At 41.8% G+C, this 17,292-nt stretch overlaps 1 protein-coding gene across 3 annotated transcripts in view; it reads right to left on the minus strand.

Moving 5' to 3' along the window:
• The window catches only part of il1rapl2 (interleukin 1 receptor accessory protein-like 2), a 633,588-nt gene that overhangs the window by 608,179 nt on the left and 8,117 nt on the right, over window positions 1-17,292 (minus strand). The gene's annotated exons all lie outside the window — the stretch shown is intronic.

Genomic DNA, 17,292 nt, shown 5'->3' on the forward strand with positions numbered 1-17,292 from the left:
AGTATATTTAACAAGGAACCCTCTGACCTGGTGCATTACTATTAAAAATACTGTTTACATTAAGAATTGACCCCAAAGCAGTACATTAGTCATCATGTACTTACAACATTACCTGACCAACACATACAAAATAAATATTTTAAATTAAATCTAATTACAAGGCAGACAATTAAATGAAGTGGCTACAAAAAATGTAAACAAAGGACATCCACAAGTTTGCTGCCTGTAACCGTCTTATAAAGCTTTTGTGCAATACACTACAGTGGTTGTGATGCACACATTGACTGTATCAGAAGAGAAACAATATACGTAGGTGAACCCTGCAGCAAAGTGAACCCTCTTCCTCAGAGAGGATCTTTGCCTCCCAGTTTGTTCCTGGTGGCAGAGCAGAGTGAACCGTCTTTCTTCTCAGAGGATCTTTGTCCCATGAGAGCAGGCACGCTGCTCTCTGTGTCTGTGTAAACAACGTTCGCTGGCGATTTGACAGTCACTAGAAGCACATTATGACCCTTTGTAAAAGTTTCTGTGCGGTACCTCCTGTGCTGCACATGAGCTAACGTTAGCGGCTAAGGACTGAGAGGCTGTCCGGTGTGTGTGTGTGTGTGTGTGTGTGTGTGAGTGTCTGAGGAGCGTCAGTACGTTAGCTTGTTAGCCGTAACGTTAGCCTTGCCTCGCTAAAGCTTTAGCATAGTTAGTTAACACATTTGTTATCGGCCTATGTGTTTACTGCTACAGAAAATTAATAAATCTTTGGTTTATTTGCACAACGTCACCTCTCTGCCGTCTTTTATCACGCTTGCTAACGCCAAGTTAACTTTACCAGTAGATTTGTATGAGGTACAAACTGAGGCTACAGTTAGCAGTGTGATGCTTAGTGGTATTTCTTAATCTTTTTCTGTGAAACTAATGCATTTAATAAAAATGCGTACATTATTAGCGTTATATTTTTAGGGGAAAATGCGAGTGAAAATACTCACACCGTAGACCCATGCCTTCAGTGGACGCGCTCCCACCACTGTTTGCTGCTCTGTCTTCATTCAGTGTCCGGCCGTCTCGCGAGATCTCTCACCATGACCTCAGGTGCTAAATGCTGATCTCGCGAGACTACCTGGGTTAATAGAAACTATACACTAAACTATACTAAACTATAGAGAAAATAGTTATAGTAAAAGATCGATTTGGTAATTAATGAATCGATTTTGTGCCATTTAAAGGAAAATCGATTAGAATCGATTAAATTGTTTTTTTCAACCCAGCTCTACTTGATACTAATGGCAGTGGGCTACTCACCAGGTTGACAAGGGTCCATGTCATTGGTTCGACAGCCCATTGGTTCGACATCCCATTAGTCCGACTGTCCACGGTGCTGAATGGCTCGCGGCGGGTGTATGGTGCGCCGCGACCGGCTTGAGGCGAAGCAGGCTCACGGCTTATGTGTTTGTCACTTTCTTTTTCATTTTAACCCACACCATGATCTTTTCCTGACCCTAACCAAGTGGTTTTTGTGCCTAAACCTAACCAGACCTTAACCACAGGGCATCATGATGATTTCGGAACGGACTTCGGAACAATGAGTTTAATATGGTCGGAACAATGGGATGTCGAACCAATGGGCTGTCGAACTAATGGGCAGTTCCCGTTGACAAAGTGCCTCTGCTGTTTGACACCATAACTTTTCCCTTTTTACTTTGTGTGGTAACAACCTAGAGGAAATATTAAAAACCCTGGGGTGCTGTTGTCATACAGTTGTTTACGGCAGCAGATCGTTCCGTGTTTTGGTCAAAGTGACGGCTGTGACAGGAGCAGTCGTGAATGACAAAAATAAAATCAAACACGCTAGACTTTCAGTTTGAACGTCGTGAGGCGTCCCAGATGTGGCTTCAAACGTCATCAACTATGACACACTACATGAGATGAAATGATTGTCGCTTACGACACTCATTGTCGTTTACGATCCATGCCGACACCGTATGTCGCTGCGTCGGGCTAGAATCGGGCTGATATCGTGTAGTGTGTACCAGGCATAAGTCTTGTCCAAAATTGTTCTTTCTACCTGTGCATTACAATAACAGTATGGTTAAGGTTAGATATAGTTAATAAAAAGGCAAACAATAATTTCAGATCTATGACAGGATGTGAATTTTCCTTTATGAAACATTACACATCCACCCACTGCCCTGATGTCTGCATGCTTACTCTCCACCTCACAACATAAAGAGCTCATTACTTCTTGCATTGTGGAGGGATCCAATATGGATGTAATTCCAAGAGATACTGAGCTGTGGAACACACCTAAAATTGCTAATGGTTGCTTACTCATCTAAACCAAAGGCATTTCTAATTTACAAACATAAACCTTTTACAACCTTCTACATGAGTAGTCAGATGTAACAATGACACATTCAGTTTAAACAGTGATTTATGTTTCTTCCTCCTAATCCTATGGTAAACAAACACGCCTATTCTCCTGAACAGAGACTGTTAAAGTATATTTAATGAATAATGCAGGAGAGCTGCCACCTTCCCCCCCTAACAGCACTACTACCCTCCTTGTACACTGGTTTGTTTACATGTCTTTGGTACCTCTGAATGTTGCTCTTTAAAGTAATTTATTTCTGTTAACTTCTGAGAAGCCGCAGTGAAACAGCAACAGAACGTCCAGACATTCATTTTAAATATTTCTGCTAAGAGGAAAAAAATTCTCTTAAAACTGACTTTATCACTTTCCCACAATGCCCTTCTTTTATTTAAAAAATGGAATTCAGCATTGAACAATGCCATAAAAAACATGCAAACCTCTTGGTAAGTAATAAAAAAATATGTCATCAACAACTTCTATCCAGCAATTATCTTTTCCTGCTCATGGAGCTGGAACCTATCCCAGGATGTACTGAACAGGATGACCTGATGTTGTCAGTCTATCACACAGCTTCACACATTGACACCTATGGGTTCAACAACTTTGCGTGTCTGTCAACTATAGGAAGAATCTAATACAGGTAGAGCATGCAAACTTTACCTAAAGATGGTGAAGGAACCAAGGAACCTCTCTCTGTCAGGTGATAGTGCTTATCACTTAAGCACTGTACCAAACTGTACAAGAACTGATAGATTATAAATACATTATCTTCTCAAATACTGACTGACAATAAATTTATTCTACTTACAAATTTTGGCTGTTTAGCCATGGCCTGATATTGCCCAGCCTGGTCTCACGCCAAGGGCATCAAAATATGCCTCTGTATAAGATGCACTGGCCTTTCAACCTGCTCCAATGTAAACCCATCCATGTCATTATTAGACCTTGAGAGCAATGAGCATAGTATAAATAGTGTGAAAGTCCACTTAGAATGGTTGGGAGAGGAGGCGGATGGGTCCAGCTAAACAGGACCTTGACCATGGGAACAGGTGTTTGTGTCCCGTGTAAAACTAAAAGTCAACATTAAGGTTTTTTTTTTTTTTTTTTTTTTACATCAGACGTGAGTCATTTGTCATGTAAGTCAACTAACATGACTAACATCAACCATAACCTTTTTTCTTACCCTAACCAAGTGGTTTTGTTACCTAATTCCAGTGCTGGGCAAAATGGAGAAAATCCACCGTCAAGTCTTGCCAGTTCCCTCATGTTGCAGAACTTCTAAAAACTTCTTCTAAAACATACCCAGTGGTGTAGTGGTAGTTGATAAGGTGGGTGTACTACTAGGTAGATGGGTGTGTTAAAGAGAAAGAAGTGGGTCTTTGCTCCTATATATTCCAATGGCTTTTGGCTGATACGTGGGTATACTGCTTGAAAAAGAGGTGGGTATTGTTGTGGAATAAAGAGACTCCAAAGACATAGGATTGGACATTTGAGGGTTTACTCACAAGAAAGCCAAAGAATTGGTACATCATGACAATTACTAATGTCGGACAAACAAGCAGTATCAGTTGACACACTTACTAGCTTTCCAATGCACACACATTGAAAGGTATTTCCTGTCATGTAAGCTGCTGTTTCCTGTTACTCGATAAGTTCTCGGAACAATTGCTACTCCTCACCTACCCGAATTTGGTCAGAGTCATGTCAGATCAACTGGCTGAAGTCACGTCAGGTCGTCTACACTATAGTATAGCCTATGTATAGCCTCTACCACATCACTAGCCATACCTTTGCACTTGCATGGAATATTTCTATATTGCAATAAGCATAAGAGAGGAGACATGTGCCAGGGTCTTTACGCAAGCTGCAGTGACACAAATGCAAAGACTTGCTCTAGAGCACATGAGGTGGCTGAAAAGGGATGCAATGGCCATTAAAATGGTCACAGTATAGTTCCACCTGTCCAGGTGAATCTGCTGCCTTTAAAAGCATCAACAGACCAGACAACTACTGCAACACTTCTCACAATTGCCCATGAAATCAGTACTTCACACATATTTCTGTAACTATACCAACTGAGAGTTTAACTTCGCTATTATAATCCGACTGTGGTGTTTGCACGGATCCGGCCTCACTCTCTTTATTGTTTGAAAGACCTCATAATCACATTTTTCATGGTCAGAGACACATATTCAGTTCTGTAACCCGCTGATCTGAGACACATTATCCCCAAAAACCATAAACTGGCAACCAGAACGCAGAGAGCACCTTCTGGCAAGAAAAGAGACAATTTGAGCAAAAGTCTTCTGGCTTGATTCAGACTGTGGCACTGTCACAGTCACTGGAGTCGGTGCCAGTGTGGACTCACTGGCTGAGGAGGAGGTGCAGCTCAGCATTATAATGTTCCAGCTGCAGTCAACACAATGTAGCTACGCAGATAAACTTGTTTTCCAAATTGCATTTTGTCCGACCACATCATGCTGCAGCATACAGCCTATATTTAAACTCAGTCATAATGGCTAAAAAGAGGCAATTCCCAGTATCATCAAATGGATCTATTCATATTTTTCACATCATGTAAACGGTATGAATCCCACTGATAGTTTCATTGGACCAGAGGGCAAACTACTATAGAAACTATGTTGTATCTCTTCTGTCCATTAATAAAGCCATGGCTGCTATGTAGAGAGGCTGACGGAGATAAATGGAGAGAGAGAAGACGGAGAGAGGGAGGGAGGGAAGGAAAGAGAGCAAGAGAGCGGGACACACGAGGATAGAAGAAGCCTCCATTGTTTCTTATTTTCGCAGGCACACACACGCACACACACACACACACACACACACACACATTGTTTCTATTTTCTGTTGTGCTGAAGGGACTGAAAAAGAAGAGTCCCTGGAGGACAAATGGGTTAACCTGTCGTTTTAAAGCCTACACACACACACACACCCACACACGTATACACAGAGGGTTTGTACAGTTCTGAATGGCCTCATGAAGAAATACAATCAGCAGGCCATGTGGAAGAATTTTCTGTCCTTCCTCTTCTAGAAAAATAATCCATCTATACAGGCTGGACTAAACACATTAGAAAACAGAACATACATTTATCTAAATCAATCACAAAAGCTGAACCTGGGAGATGTCCTCTTATAGTACAAATTAGAAAAGAATATCAGATCAACCATAGGCTATATTGAGGCTAAATGATTATGTGCAATGACGTTTAGAAAGTTGAATTTGCAGCTTGACACACTGAGTGTTTGAGCTCTTATGTCAAATGAGCTGGATTTCTGAATAAGCAAATGTACTAACATTGGCATTTAACCGGCTGTGACCGTGTCGTGCCTGTTGGCTCTAATTGCCTCACTGTTGATTTGAAGCCATTTAAACTGGCTGTGACATGTATAATCCCTGTTGATTTAAATTTAGTTGTAGCTGTCTTTGATCTTTGGCACTTCTCACTGTGACAGCCAAGAAGTCTGACAGGAAGTGTAGCCTTGTGTAGGGTCTGCACTGCAAATTGAGTCATGTTCAGCCCAGGTGATAATCTTCAGGTCTACATAGAAACCAGTTCAAGCAGTGCTAATCAATCCTGACAAGACAGAAGAAAAAAAGGCTATGTAAGATGCACAGCAGTCACTGTGACCACATATAACAATTACAGGATAATGGTGAATGATAAAGTATAGTTTAAGATTAGCATAAGTAGAGTAGAGTCATACTTGTCCAACTAAAGTGGGTTTTATACTTTTGCCTTGAATCTATGCTGTTTGTATGAATTAAAGTTCTCCATCGCTATGATGGATATCTGTCATTTGAAGTACATATAGGCAAGGCCTATTCAATTGGTTGCCCATTGGCCACATCCAGTCCAGTCCAAACCTCCGAGTGGCCTGGCTAGGGATGGATACCGAGACCTGGTATTAAACAACAAGAGTTACATAGTCTCACTTTAAAAAAATCAATAGGCTATTAAAGATGTGGATATGTCGAGTTACAAATCTGGTAACTTTAGACATGGCTCTACAAAATCAAAAAAGACAGGAGTTTGACTTTAACACAAATTACTTGTGGCCTGACTTTTCCATTAGCCCCTTAACTTGGACTGATTATATCATGACATTTTTTCAAATAAGATTTTCAAAAAGTGTGTAGCACATTAAGGGCTCTAGTTTCGCAGACCGGGTGAGGCGGGGGTGCAGCGCACCTGCGCTTCGCCAACTGGGTGTGGCCAGGCGGATTTTGCAAGTTTGGCACACCGTGCGTCTGGCGCAGCTACTCCTCTATCCCACCTCTGTCCCTCCTACATGCGTGGAGTGGGTTTTACACACATCACCCCAATCAAATGAGCCCCTCTCCTCGCCCTTAAATGCGCCACGCGAAGGCGTAATGAGAGTTTACTCAATTCGCCATGGCAGAAGAGAGCAGCAGCGTCAGACGGCCAAACTTCTCCCAGGAGGAAACTGATGTTTTGGTCCGGGAGGTCCAAGCTCGCAGTGTCCAAATATACAGAACTGCGAGCAGACCTCCAAGGGCTGATGATGCAAAGGTAGCCTGGGAGGAGGTCACCACAGTTGTAAATCATCATCAACATCGCTGGTCAGCCAAACTTCCACTTACACCGGCTGCGCTCCGCCTGCGCTGACAGTAGACCTGGTTTCAGCTGGCGAGCTTTTAGCGCACCTTCGGCGAAGTCTTTTGGCACGAAACTGTTACTACGCAAAGCTGGATCTGTCGACACCTCCCCCTGCTGTGCCGCCACACCCATCTCAGCGCACCTCGGCCTGCCAAACTACCAAACTGAGCGCACCTCGGGTTGCGCTGCTCGAAACTAGCTCTGCACGGGGTTCGCCACCCTGCGCCACCCTGCGCTGCGCCGGGAAACTAGAGCTCTAACTCTTCATTGTCCTGACAACAGATTGGCCTTGAATCATTCTGACAACAGACAATTGTGCTGCTCCAGCAAGAAAAAATGTGGCCCTGATGCAGGTACATAGTACACTGTTGGTAAACTTGGGTGGATCTATGCCTAAAATTGTGAGACTTTTAATAGAAATAAATGCAAGACCATGCAGTCCTGGATATCATGGGAGGGAAAAGTGCATTTGACTGTGCAGACCAGCAGACAGACAAAAATAACTTGTTGAGAGAAGCACAAGTCTTGGACTTAGACTAGACTAGAGACTTGTTAATCTTGACTTCTGTCTTATCTTTCTTGAGGCCTTGACTCAGGTTTTAAACTAAATTGCAAAACAATTTCAGTTCACTTCAGCTATGATACATATTGTCCTGAAATATGTAAAGCTGCTCAGAAACTAAAACAAAGATGGCAAACCACGTGACACAGACTGCAAACATTCTGCAGGTTTTCATTACCACCCATCACCTCATCATCCCATCACTGATTGAACCCCTGTTCTAAACTATTCTTAACATGACATACACATAGGCAAGTTTAAGCAAAATATAAGCTCAAATATAAGTACTGCTGTGTCATGTTCAAAGGAGCACCCAGGAGGTTTTGCATGTTTTAGCCCCCAACAATTTACCAAACATTTCACAAAGCATGACATAAGTTTTTGATTAGTTTCCTCCCTCCCAGGCAGCCAATAGCGTTAAAACCCTCCTGCAGTCAAAACTTGCCTGGGATAGTTAATCCATAAAAGTGAACGTTTTGTGTTGAATTCTGTTCAATTCAACCATTTTGCATTACAATGCAGCTAGAGCAAGGCCTGATCTAAAAACTCCTGCTGTTGGTGCATTCAGGGTCGCTCTGACATTTGAGACTTGACTGTCTCTTTCCGCCTCTTCTTCTTCTTCTTTCAACAAGACTGAGCCATTTTTCTACTTGACACTTTATGGCAGTTGGAAAAAACTGGTGCATTACTACCAACAACTGTTGTGAAATGAGTGATGATAACATCTGAACTTTTCTTCAAGATGTGTTTTAATTAAAAGTTTTAATAAATGTCTGTTAGGCTCCAGATCAAGTCTCTATATAATAATGTATAATAAGATAAGATAAGATAAGATATGCTTTATTGATGCCCTAGGGGGGAAATTCAAGTATCACAGCAGCACAAGACAAAATAATAATATTGTAAAGCATTATATGTTCATGTACATGGCCTCTTTTCTGATCATAAATGTCAGATCTTCTGTGTTGTGTTTTTCTGTTTTCAGTAGTGAGTACTGTAAACCCAAACTAAATATTTCTGAACTGCAGTCTTTTAAATTAAAAAATGTCTGAATACACATTACACATTAATTTCCATGTTTGCTTATCATTCATCATTCATCCTTTTAAGGTGTAATCCTAGAAACTTGGTTCAACAATCTTTAGTAACAAAATGTCAGAGCATCTGTAACTAAATCTTAAGTCTATTGCATTCTTTGCAAAAAAGGCGAGCAGTAACGGCAAGCACCATGACCTGTCTTTCTCGTTCTGGTAAAATTGAAAAGCGCAAGTACAAGAAAGCTCTTTAGTGTGCTGATGTGTGTTACCTGTAACACACACACACACACACACACATCATGAGCTAAATACCAGCCAAACCACTTCTTTAAAAATGTTGTGGGTAAGAAAGTAGAATCAGCAGATAAACGTGTCAAATCAGTTTTGCAGGACACTGATCTTTGCCATATTATGGCTGCTGTTTTAGTAGGCTAGGGCTGCACTGTTGCTGCTGTGTACACTATTGCTCTATTTGATCAGAATCCATAGGGATTGGCCTGTCAGACCATGTTAAGTCAACTAAGGATAGGCCACGCACACTGGTAGATGTGCTGAAGGGTGAACTGGAGAGTCACAGTGAGGAGGAGGAGAAGAAGGGTGAGGGGCAAGAAGATAAGAGCAAGAAAGGGACAAGAAACAGAGATATGCAGGGATACAAGTGGAGCAGATGCTGATAGTTTATTATTTCACTCTTATTTTACAGGTTTTTATGTTATTCCATTTATACTTGGGTGCTTTAACAGTATTTTGAAGTACTATTGGAGTTCTGGACATTTTCTATACTTAAACAGAGCATTAGATTGAGTTGTGGCTTAAATTTAATTCAGTATAATGCAATGCATTCAACAGCACCACAAGCCTCCAAAATAACTTGAATAAATCACTTTTCTGACATAGTGTGAGCCAAACTGAATATGGCAACCTGGGTAGGGTCTACTGAAGGGCCTTTTTATTGGCTTGCATTTGATGTGGTTAGGGGTCCCTAATACACTGACAATTGAGCAGATGTCTGGCCAGATGCAACAAGTCGTTATTCCTAAATTGCAAAATGGATTTGTTGGCAACGGCTTCCAAAACGACCCATTTGAATGTTTTGTTGAACTGGTGCCCCTGTTGGTAGGACAAAGACTCATCAGCAGTGCTTTTTGTCAACTCTGGCAGCTGAACTATCTAGTGTGGGAAAGGGGCCATGTTTAAGAGGCCAAGACTGACTGTTTGTAAGAAAAAGAACTACGAAGTTGGATCTTTGGTGTCTCAGTTTGACAGTCAGGACACAGGTTTAAACAAGACTTCTACAATCATGCTAGCGGTGTTGTTAAGTGCAAAATGAAAAGTTAATTCAGTTATCACTTAAGTTATTACAGGTCATACTGAGGTGAACATGAATGTACCAAATTTCATGGCAATTCATCCAGTAGTTGCTGGGACACTCCAAACAATATGCCAAGTGGTTTTCCTCTAGCGCCTTGGAAATCCTGACATTAACCAAAGTGATCAAGATCATAATCATCCTCTTGAAACCATGTATTTCTGTACCAATTTTTGTCCCAGTCATAAACTGTATAAAAATGGACATAGCCACTGTAACATCACCACTGGTCTTTCTGGACACCTGTTTTAAAGCCTCGAAATTTTGTATTTTGGCCTTTGCCATTTAGGCTTTTTGAAGCCAGCAGTGATCATATTTGGATGAGGAGGCGGCGGAGCAAAGGACCTGACTCATGAGCCCCTTTTACACTGATTGTTCCAGGCAGGAATTTCATGCCCCTGTGCTGCTTCACCATTCTGTATAAAAGGTACAATCCTGGAATGGGAGGACAGAGTTGTCTCGCCTTTAAACCGGCACTGGAGGTAGTAACAATGCTAAAATTAGATCTATGTAAAAGGCACAGGATGGGATCATGGGCGGCACAGGTACGACATCCAGACGACATGCTATACATGCAACCCACCATGGGAAATGTAAAAAGTAGCTGATATCAGTTAGTAGCTAACTCAGAGACGAAGAACAGTGGCCAAAAATGTCTGCAAACTGAGAAAACAATCATGTCCGGGAGCTTCTTTCCCTTCACACAAGGGATGAGATCAGTTGCCATTAAACTGGGACGGTTAATAATTGTTATTACCATGTTAATGCCATTGTTATTGTTTATAGAGGGCTGCCTACACATATGTTATATGTCACACAAAATACAAATGCTGTTGTTTAACATGCCACATCATCATGCCTCTTTTGCTTCAGTGATGCCACCATGCTGTCTGAAATCACACATGAGTGGAATGATGGCACAGTTGTTTGGTGGTAAAGATGTGAAGGCAGCATAAAGAAGGGACTTCGTGGTGGCCCTGTAAAAAGGACTATAGACTGTGGTGATGCCTTACTGAGAGCCTGTCACTTAAAGTGGTCCCACTCTTAGTTATGCCTAGCTTTAAAGCTATAGTGCGTAACTTCTGTCGCCTCCCAGCGGATAATGCGTTATTACAACTAATAAGCCAGCGGCACTTCCATGTACACAGAGTAACACTTGCCACACACCGTGTACACAGAGTAACACTCGCCAGTTGCCACACACCGTGTACACAGAGTAACACTCGCCAGTCACCACACACCGTACACAGAGTAACACTCGCCAGTCGCCACACACCGTGTACACAGAGTAACACTCGCTACACACCGTGTGTACAGAGTAACTACTCATAATATAATTATAAACCAAGTCACTTACTTATCCAGCAGCAGCAAGGCAACACCCGTGTCTGCCCTCAGCCCAATTTCTTCCTTCAGGGCTCTCCACTGAGGAAAAGCAACGCCAATACAAATCCTTGTTTGCCTTCTCCATCGGTCACTTTCCTTCTTTGCTAATAGACTTTCAGCCAAACGTCCAGGCTTTTTCTTTGTGGTAGGATCCACTTCTGAACCGTGTCTCGGCCGCTTCTCCACCATGTTGCTTTCTCTTTCTACCTGCGCTCTACCTCTTGTTGTGACACGCTCCGTTCTTCCTCCCCCTCCCTTCTTGTTGTGAGGAAGCATTTCCTGTGCGCCAGCGCAGGAATGTCGCCGGTCGACACACAAACTAAAAATGATATATATTGAAAAATACCGCGAGATGAGGAGCCGATCGGCTTAATCAGCATTATGTCATCTCCTCTAGTAGTGGCTTGGGTGAAACGGACATTTACGGACCTGTAGAAGTTACGCACTATAGCTTTAAGCCTTGATAAAATGTAAACAGGTGAGTTATAAAAAAATTCTCTCTCTGAACAGTTGTGTAGAATGGGGAAATTAGCTATAGAGACCAAAACTGTTTTTTGTACCAGGTTGTAAACATGTTTATTTCTGCTGTGAAATTGGGCATTTTAACATGGGGTCAATTGGGAATGACTCACTTTTGGAGCCAGCCTCAAGTGGCCATTTGAGGAACTGAAGGTTTGGCACGTTTGTGTTGGCTTCATTATTCAGCCCCTGAGGTTGCAACTTGGTGCCAATTCATCCATTACATGCTGAGAAAATTCATTGAATCTTCATTGGATAAGGGAAACTGTTGAAAAAGACCGGTGACCTGGTTTTGTTTGGAGAGTACAATCATCATTTGCCTGACTACAAGACCATTTTAGTAAAACATAGTAGTGCCCTGCACAGGCCTATTATCTGGACCTGGGCCCGGCCCTGGCCCGAGGGGGTGGAGCCCCAGCCCAGCCCGACGGGTTTTCAGAGTTCTCATGCCCGAACCCGAAAAAAGCCTTTTTTTTTTTTTAAAAAACCTCCCATAACAACATGTAGGCTGTTAATGTTGCAGACAGCGCAGGGCTCTAAAACATAGTCATGGATTGTTGTAAACTGTGATCAAATGACCAATACTGCTGTTTTTCTGGTGAGGACAGTCTCACATATGCACACACATATTTACTGATGAACATGGGATTTCTTATTAATATACTGTACTTGAGGACAGACATATCTTTAGATGTTTCCTCTTATATATGATTGCACTGTGTGTATTTGTGTGCACATGCTCTGTTGAGTCCAGATTAGCTGAGCTGTGATGTGTTCCTTACAGGCACAGGACCGGCCCTGCCCCCATCACTACTGATGTGTGTTTCTGTTTGATGGGGGCAGAATTCCCCTCTGCTCTCCAACCAACACCATCCACATCAATGCACAGACACACACATGGTCAACATGTGCTCACTTTAGCTCACTTTAACCCCAGAAGAACTTTTCCCATTTGCACACAAGAGAAACATTAGAAATTCATGAAGTGATGTAAATGCACACACTGACACATAGTTTCTGTGTCTGTATGAAGACATTCACATCATCCCAGTTTTTCTTTAGAGTAAATGTCTTCCAGCTACTTCCTCTTTTAACACATAGAAATTCTTGGAATCCCCCCTTTTGCAATATTATGTAATTTAAATACCGTAAAATAGGCTGCTTGCTAAGGTTTTGTACTTACAAGGTTTAACTATAAATTCTTTCCCGCAACATATGTGAAGCTTATGCAGCACAGTGATATCTCAATTGTACTGGGCATGCACAAGTCTACTGCTTGTTTAGACAGAGGGGTTTAAATGCAGGACAGATTATGTTTGTTTAACTTCAAAATGCCGGCAGGAGATAAAATACTTTGGTATTGCTCCGTTGCCAAGGTTTCTTCAACTTTTCCTACCCAGGACACAGAAGAAAAATGTAGTTCCACTCTGGGATCCAGTCTCATTAAAGCATATTGCCTCCTTTGTCAAGTGACGACACGCCAGGAGGAGGCCTGCGACCAGAATGTCTTACACAAGGACAGTTAATAGCTGCAATCCAGACGCTGTGACCGGCAAGATGAGTAATGCTGCGAGGGACACTGGTGTCTACTTTCAGGGAGAAGAAACACTAAACTTTGTAGCTGTAGACCACTAAATGACACTCTCTGAAAGTATGTATTAATACCAAAGCCTGAAGGGTAGAAAGTGTTCTGTCCCGTTGGAGACAAGGTTGAAAGCAAATCACATCCACACCTACATCATGGGAAAAACTTTTTCCATTTGTGTTGAGGTTAATTAATCTGAGTCAGAGCTCACACGCACAAACATGCGCTTGGAGGTCATCGTGTGGAGTACACCAACCTTCAACTGGATGATCTTTGTTCAAACCCTCATGTCAGCAGGCATCCACCCTGCTGACTATGAGCAAGACACTGAATCACTGAATCCTTATCAGCTGCAGGGCTCCTATCTGAGTCTGTCCTCCACAGAGATGGGAACTGACCTACAGGCACCATAACAATCCCATAAAAAACATTGTAGTAATAGTAGCAGTATTATTAATAGAGATAGAAGCACTGAAACCACATTCTGCATGTGTTGCATTTTGGCCAGAAATGGAAACTGACTAAAAGTTCCATCGATCCCTTTTGGAAAAAATTTTGACTTTATAGTTTTCCATATCCAAAACAGCATAACACATGATATTCAGATTATTTTCTCGAGCAACATTAACCAAGTATTAGTTAATTTTGGGAACTGTACCCATTCTTTATCTTGCAAAAGTTAGACGAGGAGATTGATACCACTCTTTGATACCTGTCTCATGTCTCTCCCTTAGATATGCTGCTGGAGCTGGGAGATGTTCAGTTTAGCTTCGCATAAAGACTGGGAACAGGTGGAAACAGCTAGTCTGGCTCTGTACAAACATAAAAAAAAAAATCCAACTTTCAGCACCACTTAAATTCACTCATCGACCTGCTTCATCTTGTTTGTTTAAATAAGCTGTAGGCTATGTGAAATTCTGAGCATTAATAAGGCATTCATTGCTCGTAACCGCTTATCATGTTGGGGGTCATGGAGCCTGTCCCAGCTGACATTGGGTGAGAGGCAGGGTACACCCTGGACAGGTCGCCAGACCATCACAGGGCTGACACTTAGGGTCCGTCCCAAGTCTCTTAAATTACTGCTAGTGCTACTGCTAGCCGACTTTGCTAGCTGTTTAGCCCCTCCCACCTAGGAAAAAATGTGAGGAGCTAGCACTAGGAGCGATGAGTGAGCATTGTCGGTTTAAGAGACATGAGATGTCCTTTCCACTGTAGTGTCACGTGAAGCGACGTCCATTCCTGATGACGGCGGCACAGCTGGATCTGCTGCATAACGGAGCCAGCATTTGGCGTACATCCCAAGTCACATTATATTCGCTGATAAAAGCCGTAACCCCCCCCGCCGTCATGACTTTGGTCACACAGTTTTGCATGTATTGCCATTGTTATTGAGACATTTGCCGAAGTTTATGGCAATTAAAGAACGGTCTGTAGCCCTGCCACTGTCACTGTGATGAGCATCTTTATCATTATTATCATCATCATCATTATTATCACTATTATTAAATCCACTCGCCATCATTCAACAAGTCAGCTGCTGAGTGAATAAGACATCAGACCTGTCAGTCTGCCTCAATCAATTCAATTTTGTGAAAAATTAAAAAGTTGTGTTTTTTTGCATGACATGTGTGCACAACTTTTTATTGAATGGGAGCTATGACTTCATGGAGTCTCTGCTGGTTGCCTAGAAACCTAATGGTTAGGACAAGATTCCAGGTGGTAGGTCGATTTCTTGGACAAACCAGGCTAGCTGATTTTCCTTGCTTTCTCGTAAGCTAAGCTAATGTGGATTATCAGCTGACTCCAGTGTCATATTTATCAGACAAATATGAGAGCAATATTGATTTTCACATCTAACTCTTGTTCAGAGAACAAATGAGTATATTTCTATTTAAACTCACTCTGCATGTTTTCATCACCCTTTCTAAACAGCCAAACGAAACAACTTCCGTGCTCAAAATTTTCATTGACCGGTCACAACATGTATGCTGACACTGGTTGTACACACAGAATCAGTATTGTCCATTTACAATTGTCCAATTACTTGATTATTCAAAACGTATGTCTGCATCCTCAAAAATATTGGTCTAAAAGGTAGTATTAAACAGAACATATTCTTTTCTTTTTTAAAGATAGTTTTGGGGCCATTTTAGCCTTTAATCAATAGGACAGACAGGCGTGAAAGGGGGAGAGAGAGAGGGAATGACATGCAGCAAAGGGCCACAGGCTGAACCCAGGCCACTGTGGCAACAACCTTGTACATGAGGTGCCTGCTCTATCCACGAAGCCACCGACGCCCCAAACAGAACAAATTCTGCTAGAAAGCACCTTATGACAAACTGTTGTGGTTAACACAACGTAGAAATAATAAGAAATTCACTCTCATGGCCTTGCCCCTCCCAGTCAGTCTCAATAAATTGTGCCTTCAGTTTTTCCAGATATTCACTATGCAATTAACCACCAGACTGAATGTATTTCTGCCTCATGCCAAAATGCCATTGAGCAAGTTCTTTCATATGACATAAAAATAAAGACTCTTTGATCATTTCAGCATGCGTGACATTAAATTATCCTCAAGCTACACAGAAGTATAAGGATTCCTACATTGTATGGCATCACTTTGATCAAAATTGCTCTTTGAAATTTCGGAATACACAAGTCATAATAGTATCACACATGCCAGGCAGCATACGACTGATCAGAGGTTTCTATGTAAAACAGAAGACGTATAATCAGAGCCTCAGAGCATCACAGAGCTCCAAAGAAACTTGGTTTGAAGAAGCAGAAACAGCTGTTTTCTACTGGCAACCATATATATTTTAGATTACACGATTAATAGATTTTAGCTTAACCATTATGGACATGAAACAGTCATATGAGTAAATGTAGAAAAACCTAATGTCACGACCTGGCTCAAAGGTTTGACAAAATATGGAGACCACACATGACTTTAAAGTAGAAAAAACAAATTTATTTAAATAAACTAAACTTAAATGTGTATGTCAGTTATCAGTAATGTCTGAAGTGTGTGAGTGTGTGAATGTGTTTAGATGTAAGATAACAAAAATCTAAATAACCCAAGATCAAACAAACCCAGCAACTCAAAGAGGAGAGGGAGACTGATTGCTCACGCCCCAATATAAATAGGTGAGCATTCACACCAAATCAGGCGTCAGCCATCTCTCCTAATGAGTCATTCCCCAGATCCTAGGCAACCAAACAAAGTAGGTCAGAGGCCAAGGAGCCGTCACACTAACAATAAATTCAAAATGGTCCATGCTGTAGTTTACTTGCTCATCTGTAACGTACTTTTCATGCACTAACCTAAATTAAGGTACTATGCAAAGTTTGTAGTTGTTGTGGAGCTTTTGATTATGTCACAATGATCTTCAGCACATATAGTTTACCCAGCTGACATGAAATTGTAGATTTCTATTTTTTCTGACTCAGGAAAAAAAAGGGAAATTTGAATATTTACAATTCCACTTAGCAAACTCATTTTGCTGAGGAAGAAGCTCCAGAACAGCTACTAAATGTCCAGGCCAGAAGGGCTAAAAAATAAGCAGTAAGCAACACTTTGCCTTGAAGGGAACATGGCCCTCTTCATACATTGGCCACCCAGCGAATATAATTGGAGGCTGATATTAGTCTTCAAGAGAGTGTGGCACAACAACCCTGTCTCACTCCAAAGTCATTGAAATCCGGTGCTTGGGCAGTGACTTCCAGTGACAGACACTGACGAAAGCTGTCCTTTAACATCAGCATGATCCATGGCCGGTTACGGTTATAATTTAAAATGAACGAAATTTAAGGTGGCAAAAGTCCAAGTAGGGTG

The sequence above is a fragment of the Epinephelus lanceolatus genome, chromosome 7 (assembly GCF_041903045.1).
Source record: "Epinephelus lanceolatus isolate andai-2023 chromosome 7, ASM4190304v1, whole genome shotgun sequence".
NCBI lineage: Eukaryota > Metazoa > Chordata > Actinopteri > Perciformes > Serranidae > Epinephelus > Epinephelus lanceolatus.